Source organism: Anomaloglossus baeobatrachus, chromosome 6 (genome assembly GCF_048569485.1).
Source record: "Anomaloglossus baeobatrachus isolate aAnoBae1 chromosome 6, aAnoBae1.hap1, whole genome shotgun sequence".
NCBI lineage: Eukaryota > Metazoa > Chordata > Amphibia > Anura > Aromobatidae > Anomaloglossus > Anomaloglossus baeobatrachus.
This window is the reverse complement of record NC_134358.1, coordinates 279,817,870-279,836,781: the sequence shown is the minus strand read 5'-3', so window position 1 is coordinate 279,836,781 and position 18,912 is coordinate 279,817,870. Positions and strand designations below refer to the sequence as shown.

Genomic DNA, 18,912 nt, shown 5'->3' with positions numbered 1-18,912 from the left:
TTGCATCCCATGGCCCAGGGTTAAAATGGAGGTGCTGCTGGCAATAGTGCAAACTAGGTGGAACAATAACAGGATGCATATTCCTCATGACTACGAGATATACAGTAATCTGATCTTTTTGGCAGCTAAATTGCTTATTAAGAGAAGGCTCACATTATTTTTCCCCAACTACTCGTCCTAAAATTGTTACTCTGCATACAAGAACTATCTAATCTATGAAATATTAAAAATAAAAAAAAATAAAAAACACACATATATATGATATATATGGCTTGGCCAAGTATCATGGGTGCTTGGATGTGTTGCTCATGAATCATAGGAATAATCCACATAGTTGGTTTACTGGCTCTCACTGGGAGGGTAAAAACAACATTTTTGGATGTGCTGTGTCCAAACAAAAACCCTCTCTATCCTACCCCTCCCTGGAAATGCAATGTTTATGCCTTTCTATATGTGGGCAGAGTGCTGATTGCCAATCATTGACTAAAGGGTACTTTACACGCTGCGATATCGGGACCGACCGTCGGTTGTGCGACACGGGCAAATCGCTGCCCGTGGCGCACAATATTGCTTACACCCGTCACACTACTTACCTGCCTAGCGACGTTGCTGTGACCGGCGAACCACCACCTTTCTAAGGGGGCAGTTCGTCTGGCGTCACAGCGACGTCACTAAGCGGCCGCCCAATAGCAAAGGAGGGGCAGAGGTGAGCAGACCGAACTTTCCATCTCCTTCCTTCCTCATTGCTGGCGGGACGCAGGTAAGGAGATGTTCGTCATTCCTGCGGTGTCACACATAGCGATGTGTGCTTTCGCAGGAACGACGAACAACATCGCTACTCACCAGACAACGATATTTGGTGTTTGGATGGCCTCTCCAACACCAACGATTTTTACCACTTTTGCGATTGTTGCAGGTCGCTCGTACATGTCACACGCTACGATGTCGCTAACGACGCTGGATGTGCGTCACAAACACCGTGACCCCGACGATAAATCGTTAGCGATATTGTAGCGTGTAAAGCACCCTTTAGATTATGCTTGTTACTTGAGCTGAGCATCTGACCAGCTCGACTTGAGTAATGATCACTCTAGCATCGTCGTCTTCACTCATCATTATGGTTACCGAGCACCAAGCATTGTACTACTCACCCATCATTAATCTAAACATAACTTGCAAAATTTGAGTAATTTGTAATAAAACTCTAATGTTGCTAACTGGGAATGACACAAACAATGTAGAGTCTCAATCTGGTTGATAGGTAAGGCTTCTTTAACATATCCATTAATCATATTTAAGAAGAAATCCAGCAGTGATCCACTGGCAAAAAAAAGTTGGGCAAACAACAAATTGCTCCTGGATCCTTTGTAATGGATGATAACCGGACATATCAACATTGCCTAAAATGTTTCCTGCCCAGGTTGTTTAACAGCCTCTTCAGACAGAATATGCTTCAGCTTCACAAAGAATGGCCAGGAGTAGAACGTTTTATATGCCATAGTACTCAGCAGCATAGATCATAATATGCTGCTGACATTAATGATATTTTAATTATGTCAAAACACTAGTTCATTGTTTGATTGTCTGCCTGACCAGACTGTATGATTATTAGGAGACATGTGTTCCTAGGAATGCTCATTCCCAATAGCCATGCAGTGTTAATGCACATCTAGTGATTAGGTGGGGCATCATTGTTTTTACCAGTACATGATTCCATAGATGCTTGATATAAAAGTATGCTGTTACTTCTGGAGATGTTATATGTTTGTACTTACAATGGTCCAAAATGTTTACAAATTGTAAATTAGTAAAGATTTTCGACTTTTAACAATTTTTAGTGCCTGGATAATGCTATTCTTTGCAGTAAAATCAGAGTCAAACAAGTTTCTGGTTTATTCAGCAAGAGGTACTTTGAACTCTCAATGCTTTAGAGTCAAAATTGTTTTGTGTCTACTCCTCTACATCTGTAAAACAATGATGGGAAACTTCTAGAGATGGACAAATTTATCCCAGTAGAATTGAATTCTTCTAAAACAAGTATATTATCTATAATCTAAAGAAGCAAAGTGGACAGCATCTAATAGAAAATTCCATGCAATAATGTGTATATTTATTGGCTCCTGTGAAGAGGTGGCAACATTTCAGAGCAAGAGCAAGTGAGCCATTGATAAGCTTGACAAAGGCTCACTTGCTCCTGAGCTGAGTTGTTGTCTCCTTTTCACATGGGCCAATAATTCACCACTTTTTTTTGCATGTAATTTGCTATTGAGTGCTGTCAACTTTCATTTCCTTTTTTTTGGACAATAGGTTGGATGTTTACAGTTTGTGGGGTGGCACATATACATGTACTTTTGTTTGTGTGGTTTCATTTTTTTTCTTTTTTTCTCTAGAATATAGATTATATTATAACTCATTCAAGACTTCAGTTTGCCTACTAAGCATTGCTCCCACCTAACCAGAATCCTACTCCACACTGATGAGGGGCAATACCCTGAAGCAGCTGTCTGTGGATGGATACCTGGCCTTGGTATTTCCCTTGTCATATCTTTAACCTTGTCAAGAGCTGGATATTGACTAAAAGGGCCACTTAAGGCCACGTCTCACTAAGCAACATCGCTAGCAACATCGCTGCTGAGGCACAACTTGCTAGCGATGTTGCTGTGTGTGACATCTAGCAACAACCTGGCCCCTGCTGTGAGGTCGCTGGTTGTTGCTGAATGTCCTGGACCATTTTTTAGTTGTTGCTCTCCCGCTGTGAAGCACACATCGCTGTGTGTGACAGTGAGAGTGCAACAACTGAATGTGCAGTGAGCAGGGAGCCGGCTTCTGCAGACACTGGTAACCAATGTAAATATTGGGTAACCAAGAAGCCCTTTCCTTGGGTACCCGATATTTACCTTCGTTACCACGCTGTCAGTGCCGGCTCCCTGCTCCCTGCACATATAGCCAGACTACACATCGGGTAATTAACCCGATGTGTACTCTGGCTAGGAGTGCAGGGAGCCAGCGCTAAGTAGTGTCCGCTGGTAACCAAGGTAAATATCGAGTTGGTTACCAGATATTTACCTTAGTTACCAAGCGCAGCATCGCTTCCACGCGTCGCTGCTGGCTGGGGGCTGGTCACTGGTTGCTGGTGAGATCTGCCTGTTTGACAGCTCACCAGCAACCCGTGTAGCGATGCTCCAGTGATCCCAGCAAGGTCAGGTTGCTGGTAATATCGTTGGAGCGTCACTTAGTGTGACGGTACCTAAAATATGATGTTTATGGTGGTCTCCTAAAAAGAGCCACTCTTTGGCTAAGTCCTTCCCGGAGGGATATCTGGCTATTTTCTGTGTCGAGACTCCTAACAAAGGCTTCACGGACCCTTTTGATTTGCATACTTCCCAGGGGGCAATGCACCTAGGATTTCACTGTGTTGAGCGCCTTTGCTAGCTGCCGGCAGTGTTTTCTCTGGCTGATTTCCCCGAGATCAGTGATTGTTTTGTCTTGCAAGGCTTCAGTTTGTAGCATTTTGCTGTGTATTAAAGGCCTCTCCTGTACACCCAATTACAATGCTGGCTGTCCCTCATATCATCCTCTTCTTACCACCGAACTGCTCTGGAATGTCTTTACGTAAGGTCTCAACATTGTCATCACAACTTTATGATGCACACTTTGGCTGGGACTTCCAGCTGCAGCTAAGCTCTGGGCATTCCTCCTCATGTATGTCATAAATTCAAAATATTGTGACTTTGAGGAAGCCAAAGCCTGCAGGGAAAAGGTGCAGGTTTTCAGTATGCAACAGTGGTAATAAGGAACAGAAGACAATTCAGTGGATAGCGAGCAGTGATGGTGGCCAGAAAGGAGGGCAGAGGGATGAGAATACATTGCCTTTTCTTGTATTCTATATCTTATTTATGCTCTGGACTTTATAAACAGCAGAGTGTAAGGGACATTGAATTCATGATGAATAAATTAGCTGGTATTCCAATTTCCAACTACAATTGATGTGATTTAGTAAATTTGAATCTTGTCAGAGATGATCATCTCTCAAGTTCCCCATACACTAATTACACCTGCTTGTAAATGGCATAATAAAATTGATTGTTGGTACATGACAGCCTATACAATTATCTTATACTACCAGTTCTGCCAATATTACTCTATATGTAATCTGGACCCAAACAGCATATCTATATTTCTATATTTTCATAGAGATGAACAGCAAGTCTTTCATAGCAAAAAAAGAGTGTGTATAAAATATTGAGAGCATCTCCCTTATGGAGGAACCTAAGCGCAACACATTTACTGCTTACTGTATTGCAGCAAATATTGCATTGGGCTTGAGCCCCAAAGCAGAGATCTGATGATCTGATTTGAGAAACATTGCCTTATTCTCACCCAAACTAAGCTAAGCATATTAGTTCATTTTAGTTTGAAGTAGAAAAAATTGCATTACTGTTCTTTTCTTTATAACAAATGTAACAAAAACAAAAAGCTGATAGCATGATACAGAACTAATGACTGTGTCTGTGAATATTTCATTTTAATGTAAAGCAAAATCAAGTGATTAAAATGCAAACTTTATATTGTGTGGAATTTCCATATTTTATAATGTTTTCCTAGTCGACTTTCAATTCTATAGCTTCATTTCCCAATTGACTTAATGTGCTATTATCCTACAACTGCTTATTGTATTTTTTTTCTTGCATTATCTTTAGGGAAATAGTGTCATCTTCCAAACAAATTCTTTAAAGTATTTTCTAGAATACAGTGTCTTAAAACATTCTCAAAATCTGAAAACAACTATATATATTGCAATGTGAATCTAAAAACATTGATGCTGTTTAAAATATGGTATTGAAAGGGCTTGGACTATTTTCATATCAATTAGAGCCAAGCAAATCTACCTTTACTATGCCCTCACCATAACTCTACCACTCTTGCTGGTCTATCCATTGGATCCTCGTCTCTGTCTTCTACTGTTTCCAGACCACCAACACTGCTATTTTTCATAAGGCCCCTCAATATCATCTTAGGTGAGAAGCACATCATGGACAATAATCACATGTATTGCACTACACATGAGCTTGGGCAGCAAGAAACATCATGATTATGTGTCCTAACTCACTTCATGGGGTTCAGTGAATAAAGACTAGAAGCCTGTAAACAGAAGACACATAGAGGACAGATAGAATACCAACGAGAGAAGATAGAGGAGCTAATCAGAGCATTGCATTGGAAATCCATTGCCACCTTGAACCATTAAAATGAGTTCACTCATATCTGAGATGTGCCAAAATAAAAGACTTATGGATGCCTGTGAGTTGAAATCTGCCTGATGATAGAGACATATAAAGAAGCCTTATTTTCTACATATACGAACCTTATCAGTGCTGGCCCATAATATTTTAGTAGCTTTATGCTTAGATCCCATTAACAAATATACTTCCTCAATAGTGCTTCAGAAGATCTAAGCACTACTAACTACTAAGTACATCTCAAAATTCCTGATTGTTGTAGGACCATAAAACAAACTCAAAGTGGGGGTAGGATTTTCTAAAATGATACAATTGTCAATTTTAAGGATTCCCTGGTGTGATGGGGGTTGCTAACTTTTGTTCCGGTTCTTAATGCTGGCTTCAGAACCTAGATTTCTTGATGCCAGGTATTGCTGCGATGATAATGTAATAAATAACATATGTAAAAGGTTTAACCTCTTTCGTACATAACAGTGATTTATGCAGAATAACCCTTAGCAGATTTCAATAGGACAGAACTGCCCTTTATTTGTATAAATGAATCAAAAACTTACCCAATCTTGAGAAGCATGTACACAGGTAGTAAGGTGGCTCCTCTGTAAACAAGCAAAAGAAAAAAGTACTGTCACTGCATAGTTACCAATTAACATGAAAAAAACCCATAACAGATATATCCAAATATATATATATATATATATATATATATATATATATATATATATATATATTGCTATATATATACATATACCGACCAAAAGTTTGGACACACCTTCTCATCTCTAGAACAACTATTAAGAGGAGACTTTGTGCAGCAGGCCTTCATGGTGAAATAGTTGCTAGGAAACCACTGCTAAGGACGGGCAACAAGCAGAAGAGACTTGTTTGAGGCTAAAGAGCACAAGGAATGGACATTAGACCAGTGGAAATCTGTGCTTTGGTCTGATGAGTCCAAATTTGAGATCTTTGGATCCAACCACCGTGTCTTTGTAGAAAAGGTGAACGGATGGACTCCACATACCTGGTTCCCACTGTGAAGCATGGAGGTGGAGGTTTGATGGTGTGGGGGTGCTTTGCTGGTGACATTGTTGGGGATTTATTCAAAATTGAAGGCATACTAAACCAGCATGGCTACGACAGCATCCAGAAGCAGAATGCTATTCCATCCGGTTTGCATTTAGTTGGACCATCATATATTTTTCAACAGGACAATGACCCCAAACACACCTCCAGGCTGTGTAAGGGCTATTTGACTAAGAATGAGAGTGATGGGGTGCTATGCCAGATGACCTGGCCTCCACAGTCACCAGACCTGAACCTAATCGAGATGGTTTTGGGTGAGCTGGACCACAGAGTAAAGGCAAAAAGGCCAACAAGTGCTAAGCATTTCTGGGAACTCCTTCAACACTGTTGGAAAACCATTTCCGGTGACTACCTCTTGAAGCTCATCAAGAGAATGCCAACAGTGTGCAAAGCTGTAATCATCTTTTTAAGTATTTCATTCCACATGTTTTCATTCATAGTTTTGATGTCTTCAATGCGAATCTACAATTTTTAGAGTCATGAAAATAACGAAAACTCTTTGAATGAGAAGGTGTGTCCAAACGTTTGGTCTGTACTATATCTGTCTATCTATCTATATATATATATATATATATATATATCTATATATATATATAGATATATATATCTATATATATATATAGATATATATATATATATATATATATATATATATATACAGTTAGGTCCAGAAATATTTGGACAGTGACACAATTTTCGCGAGTTGGGCTCTGCATGCCACCACATTGGATTTGAAATGAAACCTCTACAACAGAATTCAAGTGCAGATTGTAACGTTTAATTTGAAGGTTTGAACAAAAATATCTGATAGAAATTGTAGGAATTGTACACATTTCTTTACAAACACTCCACATTTTAGGAGGTCAAAAGTAATTGGACAAATAAACCAAACCCAAAAAAAATATTTTTATTTTCAATATTTTGTTGTGAATCCTTTGGAGGCAATCACTGCCTTAAGTCTGGAACCCATGGACATCAATAAACGCTGGGTTTCCTCCTTCTTAATGCTTTGCCAGGCCTTTACAGCCGCAGCCTTCAGGTCTTGCTTGTTTGTGGGTCTTTCCGTCTTAAGTCTGGATTTGAGCAAGTGAAATGCATGCTCAATTGGGTTAAGATCTGGTGATTGACTTGGCCATTGCAGAATGTTCCACTTTATTGCACTCATGAACTCCTGGGTAGCTTTGGCTGTATGCTTGGGGTCATTGTCCATCTGTACTATGAAGCGCCGTCCGATCAACTTTGCGGCATTTGGCTGAATCTGGGCTGAAAGTATATCCCGGTACACTTCAGAATTCATCCGGCTACTCTTGTCTGCTGTTATGTCATCAATAAACACAAGTGACCCAGTGCCATTGAAAGCCATGCATGCCCATGCCATCACGTTGCCTCCACCATGTTTTACAGAGGATGTGGTGTGCCTTGGATCATGTGCCGTTCCCTTTCTTCTCCAAACTTTTTTCTTCCCATCATTCTGGTACAGGTTGATCTTTGCCTCATCTGTCCATAGAATACTTTTCCAGAACTGAGCTGGCTTCATGAGGTGTTTTTCAGCAAATTTAACTCTGGCCTGTCTATTTTTGGAATTGATGAATGGTTTGCATCTAGATGTGAACCCTTTGTATTTACTTTCATGGAGTCTTCTCTTTACTGTTGACTTAGAGACAGATACACCTACTTCACTGAGAGTGTTCTGGACTTCAGTTGATGTTGTGAACGGGTTCTTCTTCACCAAAGAAAGTATGCGGCGATCATCCACCACTGTTGTCATCCGTGGACGCCCAGGCCTTTTTGAGTTCCCAAGCTCACCAGTCAATTCCTTTTTTCTCAGAATGTACCCGACTGTTGATTTTGCTACTCCAAGCATGTCTGCTATCTCTCTGATGGATTTTTTCTTTTTTTTTCAGCCTCAGGATGTTCTGCTTCACCTCAATTGAGAGTTCCTTAGACCGCATGTTGTCTGGTCACAGCAACAGCTTCCAAATGCAAAACCACACACCTGTAATCAACCCCAGACCTTTTAACTACTTCATTGATTACAGGTTAACGAGGGAGATGCCTTCAGAGTTAATTGCAGCCCTTAGAGTCCCTTGTCCAATTACTTTTGGTCCCTTTAAAAAGAGGAGGCTATGCATTACAAAGCTATGATTCCTAAACCCTTTCTCCGATTTGGATGTGAAAACTCTCATATTGCAGCTGGGAGTGTGCACTTTCAGCCCATATTATATATATATATATAATTGTATTTCTGAACATGTTTTTGTAAACAGCTAAAATAACAAAACTTGTGTCACTGTCCAAATATTTCTGGACCTAACTGTATGTATACATACATACACAGTTGAAACTAGAATTGTACATACACTATCTAAAAAGGCATATGCATGTTTTTCTCACTGTCTGACATGAAATCAGAATACACCTTTCCCATTTTAGGTCAATTAGGATTACCAAAGTTATTTACATTTGCTAAATGCCAGAATAATGAGAGAGAGAGAATGTTTTAAGATGCAGGATCAGAACAAATAGGGCCTCTCCGTCTTGCTCTACAGATCAGGAGTGAACCAGGGAAAATTATTAAAAACATTTTTATTAAAATAATTAAATAACAAATACAGGCACTGTGCATTTCGGAGGTGGTCTACCTCTTTCCTCAGGTGCACACAGGGAGTGTTTTTTTTCTCCTTTATAGAGAATTTTTAAGGCATTTTTTTTACTTTCTGCAGAGGCAAAACTTTACATACATTTCATTAGTATTTGGTACCATTGACCTTAAACCCTTTACGAGCGGCCGATTTTGCATTTTCCGCTTTTTTTCACCATTCTTGTTCCGAGAGACTTAATTTTTTTGTTTTTCAGTCAATTTGGTCACGTGAGGGCTCATTTTTTGTGGAACAAGCTGTACTTTTAAATGAAACAGTGAGTTTTACCATATAGTATACTGGAAAACGGCAATACAATTACAAAAGCGGAAAATTGCAAAAAAGAGTGCGATTGCACTATAGTTTTTGAGATATTTTATTTACAGTGTTCACTTTATGGTAAAACTGATGTGTTGCTGTGATGCCTCAGGTCAGTGCAAGTTCAGTTCGTAGACACCAAACATTTATAGGTTTACTTTTAACTAAGGGGTTAAAAAAAATTAGAGGTTTGTCAAAAAAATGTGGCGTAAGTTTTGCACCATTTTCTACGACCCATAGCGTTCTCATTTTTTGGGATCTATGGTTAATTGATGGCTTATTTTTTGCATATTGGGCTAACATTTTCAATGGTACCATTTCTGCTCCATGCTACGCTTTGATTGGCTGTTATTGCATTTTGCGCAAAATCTGCGGCGACCAAAAATGTAATTTTGGCATTTGCAATTTTTTTGCTGCTACGCCGTTTACCAATCAGATTGATTGATTTTATATTTTGATAGATCGGGCATTTCTGAACGCATCAATATCAAATGTGTGTATATTTTTTATGTGTTTAACCCTTAAATTTTCAATGGGGTAAATTGGAGGGAATTTGAACTTTTAAGTTTTTTTTTTAATTTTTCAAAACTTTTTTTGTTATTTTACTAGGTCACCTAGGGGACTATAAGGATCAGCTGTCTGATCGCTCATTCATTTCTCCCAATCAGAAAAGCACCACTCAGACTAGGAGAAATGATAATCTCTTGTAAGCTGCAGAGCTCAGCTGCTTTTGACAAGACCTTAGTCTTGTGAGCTACAGGAGTTATCTACTAACACTGTGCTACCATGACAACCATCGGATCCATGTGACTAAGTCATGGGACCTCTGATGACATCCTGTGACTACAGATCTATCGCCGTTAACATGGCGCTTTCACATCTTTACAGATTTAAGGGGTTAACAAGTATGGGTGGATAGCGATTCCACTCATACCTGCGAGGCACACATGTCAGCTGTACAAATCAGGTGACATGTGAACAGATCCACCAGCAGGTGGGGATCAACACTATTACTGCAGGGACGTAATATTTGCTGCCCGTGGTCGTTAAGGGGTTTGAAACTGTATGATTTGAGTTAAACATTTTGGATATCCTTCCACAAGCTTGTTCCAATAGTTGGTTGAATTTGGGCCCATTTCTCCTGATAGAATTGGTGTAACTAAGCCATGTTTGTAGGTCGTGAACATTATAAATACATATATACAGTGTAGTGCCAAAATTTTAGTGAGCAAAGCAGAATTCTAAGTCAAATAAAATCTAAATCAAATAAATATTTGGTGACTCCTTTTGCTTTCAAAACAACATCAAAGAATCAATTCTTCTAGATATATTCACACATGTTTTTTTCTCCCATTGAGAACACTCCCATCTCCACAAGAAGAAATTGACCTGTTGCGGCTTGTCATGTCAGTTTGCGCTGCATAGAAAAGAAACAGCGGGTATTCAATTTCTTTAAATCCCATCCATTGTACTTATACTGTATAAGGCCTCTGCCACATTCACGTGAAATTCACGCACGTGCCGAGAGACACGTATTTCCCCTGCGTGTTGCGTGCAGGTAAGTACGTGTCTCTGGTACGTGCGGGCCACGTGTGTTCTACGTGTGCTATCTGCGATAGCACACGTAGAACCGGTAATTATTATACTCACCTGGTCCTTCCTGATGTCCGCGCTGCTGTCTGTGGTGCTGATCTTCGGCTCCAGCCCTCCCGTCTCCCCGCTGCTGCTGCTGCCAGGCAGTGAAGTGAATATTCTATGAGATTAATGAGCGGCGGTCGGCAGCAAGAGGCAGCAGCGGCAGAGACAGGAGGGCAGGAGAAGGTGAGTTAATGTTTTTTTTATTTTTCACTGACACGTGTGTTTTCTCCGGCGCGTGTCACACGGGACCGCATCTACACTACACCCGTGTAGTACGGGTGCGGGCCGTGTGACACCCGTGCTGCCGGCGAAAAAACGGACATGTCAGCGCTTTGAAAAACGCACACACGTACAAACGCACACGGACACACGTTCCGTGTGGTTTTACGTGTGTGTGCCTGCTACCATAGGGTAGCATTGCTGTACGTGTCTCCGTGCCGCCGGTACGTGTAAAAAATGACAAACACGTGCTGGCGGCACGGATGTGTGGCGGAGGCCTTACACAGTGTTTTTGACTCATTTAAAAAAACGCTGCACTCAAAACACTGCTAATAATGATCATGGGAACGAACTCTCAGATAACTAACCACAAATTTTCTGTGGATGTTACTTTGTGCAAATCCTTCCTTCTCTTAATGTAATCCTAGACAGGCTCAATGATGCTGATATTTGCACGGTGGCTCAGTGGTTAGCACTAGAGATGAGCGAAACGGTCGCGGTTCAGCTCGAGCTTGGTTCGTCAAATGGAGGTCTAGTTTGAGTTCGGCTCAGTGAACTGGTTCGGCGAACCGCTCAAACCCATAGGAAACAATGGGAGGCAATCACAAACACATAAAAACACAGGTGTCCAAAAGGTGACAAACAACTCACAACACAACACAAACACATGGGAAAGTGACAAGGACAAATACTCATGCGAAAACAGAAGAGCTGGACAAGGAAAAAGAGGAGGAGACACAGATATAGGCATGGCATGCCCTTCTAAAATGATGTAAAACACCGCAAGGTGACTCAAAGCGGAGTCTCCCTTTTTTCCAAAAATTGGGCCACACAGACACCCCTTCAGTGGCAGCACTTGTGCACCACTTGTACACTTCACAGGTAGATTTGCATCAAGAACATTCAAAAATACGCCATCCTTAACTGTCCCCAGGATGAAACTGGGGTGGGTAGCAAAGTCTTTGCTGATCCCCGATCTGTTCATCTAGGATCATTTTTAGAAACACTGCAAGCAAGTTTTACTCCAAGGGGAGTCTCCCTTTTTTCCAAAAATTGGGCCACATAGACACCCCTTCAGTGGCAGCACTTGTGCCCCAGTTGTACACTTCACAGGTAGATTTGCATCAAGCACATTCAAAATACACAAGCATTTACTCTCCCCAGGAGGACACTGGGGTAGTAAATTCCTTGTGGATCCATGACTTGTTCATTTTGATGAACGTTAGTCTGTCCACATTGTCACTGGACAAACACGTGCGCTTATCTGTCAGCACACACCCAGCAGCACTGAAGACACATTCAGAGAAAACGCTAGCAGCTGGACACGACAAGATCTCCAAGGCGTAAGTGGAGAGCTCTGGCCATTTTTCAAGATTTGAAGCCCAAAATGAGCAAGACTCCATTTGCAAAGTCATGGCATCGATGTTCATTTGGAGATACTCCTGTATCATCCTCTCCAGCCGTTGACTATGTGTCAGACTTGTTGTCTTTGGTGGCCTTGCAAAGGAGGGTCTAAAAAAATTATGAAAAGATTCAATAAAATTGCTGTTACCAGCACCAGATACAGTTCTGCTGGTACGGGTAGACTGTTGAAGATGACGAGACCGTCCCATGTTTGTTAAGTTACAACTGGGAGATTCACTCCGTACACCACGGTTGTTTGGTGAAAAAGCCGAGCTTAGATCGAGTAACAGCTTTTGCTGATACTCCTGCATACGTGCGTCCCTTTCTATGGCTGGAATTATGTCACAAAATTTGGACTTGTACCGGGGATCTAAAAGTGTGGCAAGCCAGTACTCATCATTACTTCTAATTTTGACAATACGAGGGTCATGTTGGAGGTAGTGCAGCATAAAGGCGCTCATGTGTCTTGCGCAGCCATGCGGACCAAGTCCACGCTGTGTTTGTGGCATAGAGGTGCTAACCATTCTTTCTTCCTCTGACATCTCCCCCTAACCTCTTTCAACTGAAATTTGACCAAGGTCTCCCTCATCCGCTGAGTCTTCCATGTCCATGGACAGTTCATCCTCCATTTCTTCATGTTCTCCTGCACCTTCCTCAACATTTCGCCTGCTACCATGCGCCCTTGTTGATCCCTGTCCCCCATGGTCCCATGCCTGCCACGTTGGTGATGATGAACGTCTGGACCTTGGTGATGTTGTTGTCCCTTGTGCATATGAATCCTCCTGTACTTCCTCCCCTTCCTGTTGTCCCACCCCCTTACTCCGAATAGTGTTTAGCATGTGCTCCAGCATGTAAATGACTGGAATTGTCATGTTGATAATGGCATTGTCAGCGCTAAACATATTCGTCGCCATGTCGAAACTGTGCAGAAGGGTGCATAGGTCCTTGATCTGAGACCACTCCATCAGGGTGATCTGCCCCACCTCTGCATCTCGTTGGCCTAGGCTATACGTCCTGACGTATTGCACCAGGGCTCGGCGGTGTTGCCACAGTCGCTGTAACATGTGGAGAGTCGAATTCCAGCGTGTCGGCACATCGCATTTCAGACAATGAACCGGCAGGCCGTAAGACTTCTGGAGCGATACAAGTCGTTCAGCTGCGGTGGTTGAACAGCGGAAGTGAGCAGACAGTTTTCGTGCCTTGTTCAGAAGGCCATCTAGGCCGGGATAGTGTGTTAAAAATTGCTGTACAACAAGGTTCAACACGTGAGCCATACAAGGCACGTGTGTCACCTTGCCCAGGCGAAGGGCCGCACCCAGGTTTGCAGCATTGACGCACACGGCCTTAACAGACTGCAGGTTGAGTGGAGACAACCATTTACCAAACTTAGACTCCAGAGCTGCCCACAACTCAGCCGCTGTGTGACTCTTAGTTCCAAGACATTTCAAGACAAAGACCGGCTGATGCCGTTGCGCTCTGCTGCCAGCATAGTAATGAGGGGTGCGTGATTCCTTCTTCGCAGTTGCAACGCTGGTGGCCTGACCAGTCAGGCTTGGGGCGGAGGTGGAGGACCCAGTCGAGGTTGAGGAGGCAGAAGCAGTGGAGGAACTTGAACCGACAGAGGATTGACACAAAAGTCGTGGGGACGGCAAGACTTGTGCAGCAGACCATTCACTATCTATCACCATAGTTACCCAGTTCCCAGTCAGGGACATGTAACGTCCCTGTCTATGCTTACTGGTCCAAGTATCGGTGGTGAAATGCACCCATTCACACACAGAGTTTCTCAAGGAAGCGGTGATGTTGTGTGAGACATGCTGGTGTAGCACAGGCACACCTTTCTTAGAGAAGTAGTGGCGACTGGGCATCTGGTACTGGGGCACAGTGACGGACATAAGGTCTCTAAAATCCTGTGTGTCCACCAGGCGGAAAGGCAGCATTTCGGTAGCCAAGAGATTACAGAGGGATAAAGTCAACCTCTTAGCTTTGTCATGGGTCGCAGGAAATGGCCTTTTATTTGTCCACATCTGAGGGACAGAGATCTGGCTGCTGTGTGTAGACAGTGGTGAGTAGGGTGTCCCTGGAAAAATGCAGGTTTGTGAGGAAAGTGCTGGCGTAGACATAATGATGCCTTCATCCAACATTGGTGCTATCGATGTCTGAGAGAGCTGTTCAGACGCACTTGTTTCCCCTTCCAAACAAACTCACAACCTACCAAGCAAACTGCCTGTTGCGGTTACAGTGGTGGAAGTTGTGCGTGGAAAACCATGTGTGACAGCTGTCCCCACAGTCCTAGAAGATGAAGAGCACGCGGATGCACTGGAAGGGGCAGGCGGTGGATGGTCCGCTCCGCTAGGCCGCATTGCAGCACGGTGAGCTTCCCACTAATACATATGATATTTATTCATGTGACGATTCATGGAAGAAGTTGTGAAACTGCTGAGGTTTTTTCCTCTACTAACAGATTCCCGACAAATTTTACAGATCACATGATCTGGGCAATCCTTTGCAAGGTCAAAAAAGGACCAGACTAGGCAAGGCTTAGAGGACAGCGACCTGCTGAGCCACCCCGACTAGTGCTCAGAGGCAGAGTGGTGGCTGAGATTGCAGTTGTACACGTGCTACCCGTACTCCTCCTCTGTGCAGGAAGGCACAAGGTAACTTCGTCGTCAGTTGCATCCTTCTCCACCACCTCTGTTGACCTCCTTGAGTGCCTGACTGTGTGTTGACAGTAGGTGGGATCTAGAACTTCCTCATCAATTGTTGTGTTTGCACTCCCCTCACCCTCAGACCGAGTTTCTTCCTGCCCTGACCGAATATTTAAGTTGTCATCCCAATCTGGTATATGCGTCTCATCATCATCACTATGTTCTTCATTGTCTATAACAACAGGTGTTACAGTTTGTGAATAAGGGTCAACATTATGCTCAGAAACTTGGTCATCATGGCCTGAATCTGAGTCACAAAGGTTCTGGGCATCAATGCAGACCATTTCCTGGTCTGTACTCACTGTAGCTTGGGAACAGACCTCTGCTTCCCAGGCTATAGTGTGACTGAACAGCTCTGCAGACTCAGCCATCTCTGTTCCACCATACTGTGCAGGGCAGATGGAGACTTGAGAGCTGGGAGAAAGCAAGTGTGATTGGGATGACAACTCAAAGGACTGGTTTTTTTTGGATGCGGTGGTTGAGGTGGAGGAGAGGGCACTTGTTGGACCACTTGAGATCCATTCAAGCATGTTATTTTTTTTGGCATCATCTACCTTTGTTCCAGTTGTTCGTGTCCGTAAAAAAGGGAGCACATCGGATTGTCCACTGAAAGCAGTAGACATCTTACTTTTGCTGGAAGATGGCCTATCTTCAGCAGATGTTAATGGAGCTTTTCCACCTTTCCCACGGACACAAACTTTTTTCCTTTTCCAACACGCCTGTTCCCCTTTCCACCAGCATCTGTCATTTTGCCACTCATTTTGATTGCGAATAGATTGTCCACTTAAAATGTGGTAGTAAAAATTGAGAGGTGATGTAGATTGCAGAGGTGGTCTAGCTTTATTGACAGCAGAAAAACAAAACAGACTATCCCTGACAATGCAACTATGGCCCTTAAACGTTCAGCACAGTTTGCAATTATAATAGCTTAGTAAAAATGAGCTTGAGGGTGCAATGCAGAGGTGCTGGAAATTGCTTGACACCAGTGGGACACTAATGAAGTCCAACAGCCACTTTTAGGATACCACTAAGTTTCCTCAGTGTTTGCTATTATAATGGCTTAGTAAAAATGAGCTTGAGGGTGCAATGCAGAGGTGCTGGAAATAGCTTGGAACCAGTGGGACACTAATGAAGTCCAACAGCCACTTTTAGGATGCCACTAGGTTTCCTCAGTGTTTGCCATTATAATCGCTTAGTAAAAATGAGCTTGAGGGTGCAATGCAGAGGTACTGGAAATTGCTTGGCACCAGTGGGACTTTAATGAAGTCCAACAGCCACTTTTAGGATGCCACTAAGTTTCTCCAGTGTTTGCTATTATAATGGCTTAGTAAAAATGAGCTTGAGGGTGCAATGCAGAGGTGCTGGAAATTGCTTGGCACCAGTGGGACACTAATGAAGTCCAACAGCCACTTTTAGGATGCCACTAGGTTTCCTCAGTGTTTGCTATTATAATAGCTTAGTAAAAATGAGCTTGAAAGTGCAATGCAGAGGTGCTGGAAATTGCTTGGCCCCAGTGGGACACTAATGAAGTCCAACAGACACTTTTAGGATGCCACTAAATCCTCTGTGTTTGCTATTATAATGGTCTAGTAAAAATGAGCTTGAGGGTGAAATGCAGAGGTTCTGGAAATTGCTTGGCACCAGTGGGACACTAATGAAGGCCAACAGCCACTTTTAGGATGCCACTAAGTTTCCTCAGTGTTTGGTATTATAATGGCTTAGTAAAAATGAGCTTGAGGGTGCAATACAGAGGTGCTGGAAATTGCTTGGCACCAGTGGGACAATAATGAAGTCCAACAGCAACTTTTAGGATGCCACTAAGTTTCCTCAGTGTTTGCTTTTATATTGGCTTAGTAAAAATGAGCTTGAGGGTGCAATGCAGAGGTGCTGGAAATAGCTTGGCACCAGTGGGACACTAATGGAGTCCAACAGCCACTTTTAGGATGCCACTAAGTTTCCTCAGTCTTTGCTATTATAATAGCTTAGTAAAAATGAGCTTGAGGGTGCAATGCAGAGGTGCTGGAAATAGCTTGGCACCAGTGGGACACTAATGGAGTCCAACAGCCACTTTTAGGATGCCACTAAGTTTCCTCAGTTTTTACTATTATAATAGCTTAGTAAAAATGAGCTTGAGAGTGCGAAGCAGAGGTGCTGAAAATTTCTTGGCACCAGTGGGACACTAATGAAGGCCAACAGCCACTTTTTGGATGCCACTAAGTTTCCTCAGTGTTTGCTATTATAATGGCTTAGTAAAAATGAGCTTGAGGGTGCAATGCAGAGATGCTGGAAATTGCTTGGCACCAGTGGGACACTAATGGAATCCAACAGCCACTTTTAGGATGCCACTAACTTTCCTCAGTGTTTGCTATTATAATAGCTTAGTAAAAATGAGCTTGAGGGTGCAATGCAGAGGTGCTGGAAATAGCTTGGCACCAGTGGGACACTAATGGAGTCCAACAGCCACTTTTAGGATGCCACTAAGTTTCCTCAGTTTTTACTATTATAATAGCTTAGTAAAAATGAGCTTGAGAGTGCGAAGCAGAGGTGCTGAAAATTTCTTGGCACCAGTGGGACACTAATGAAGGCCAACAGCCACTTTTTGGATGCCACTAAGTTTCCTCAGTGTTTGCTATTATAATGGCTTAGTAAAAATGAGCTTGAGGGTGCAATGCAGAGATGCTGGAAATTTCTTGGCGCCAGTGGGACACTTATGGAGTCCAACAGCCACTTTTTGGATGCCACTAACTGGCAGCACTCTTTTCAATTAAAATGGCTTTGCAAAAATGTGCAGGAGGGGAGAATGCAGAGGTGGTGGGACTTGCTTGGCACAAGTGCCACAATAATGGAGGACAGCAGCCACTCTTTGGATGGCACTAACTGGCAGCACTCTGCAATTAAAATTTGCTAAAAAGGGCAGGAGGGTACAGTGGCCGGGTTGTGGGTCAGTGTAGAGGAAAGGAAGCCTCACTTTCTATCCCTCCTAATGGTGATATGCAGCAAGGAAGTCCCTGAGATTAGCTACACAGACGCTGTTATCTGTAGCTGTTAAAAACTGTTTCCACGGACCTGACTGTCACCTTTGGCTCTGAGCCGGATGAAATGAGCCCTGAAAAGGGCTGAATTAAACTTCTATCCCTAATCTGTAGAGTGCTGTGTGTAAAGCGTACACAGCAGGATCGGCTGCAGGAGCTGCGTCAGCGGTGACTGTCACCCAGACGCAGAAAGCAGATAATGGTGTCCATACGGGAAAATGGCCGTATATATAATGCAAGGACATGTGACATGGACAGCCTATGACACATGCCCTTGCTTGTCTGGCAAAAAGTCCACTTAGCAGTGTGTGTGTCTGGGATTGGCTGACATGCTGGCCCACCCTACTACACGGGCGCTTAGGTAAGGAAGAAAAGAAAAAAAAAATGGCGATCGCTATTATCACAACAGCAGTGATCTGAGCGCGCAGTCCCCGCACACTATACGCTGAAATTTCATAATAGTGTGAGTCACAGAGTGACTTACAGTATTACAGCGAAAAGCCAGCTAGTAATTAGCTTGGCTTTTTGCTGATAGAACCGTTCTCGAACGTAACTCGAGCTAACGAACTTTTAGCAAAAAACTCGAGTTCTAGTTCGATCTAGAACACCTCCCAAAATCACTCGAACTGCGAAC

The 18,912-nt window shown here is 42.8% G+C and overlaps 1 protein-coding gene across 8 annotated transcripts in view; it reads right to left on the bottom strand.

Moving 5' to 3' along the window:
* CDH12 (cadherin 12) overlaps nucleotides 1-18,912 on the bottom strand; it is a 1,513,562-nt gene that overhangs the window by 1,014,141 nt on the left and 480,509 nt on the right. For all 8 annotated transcript variants that reach the window (XM_075314868.1, XM_075314867.1, XM_075314866.1 and 5 more), the window contains one exon: nucleotides 5,795-5,836. The gene's annotated coding sequence lies outside the window, so the exon portion shown is untranslated. The remainder of the gene's footprint in view (nucleotides 1-5,794; nucleotides 5,837-18,912) is intronic.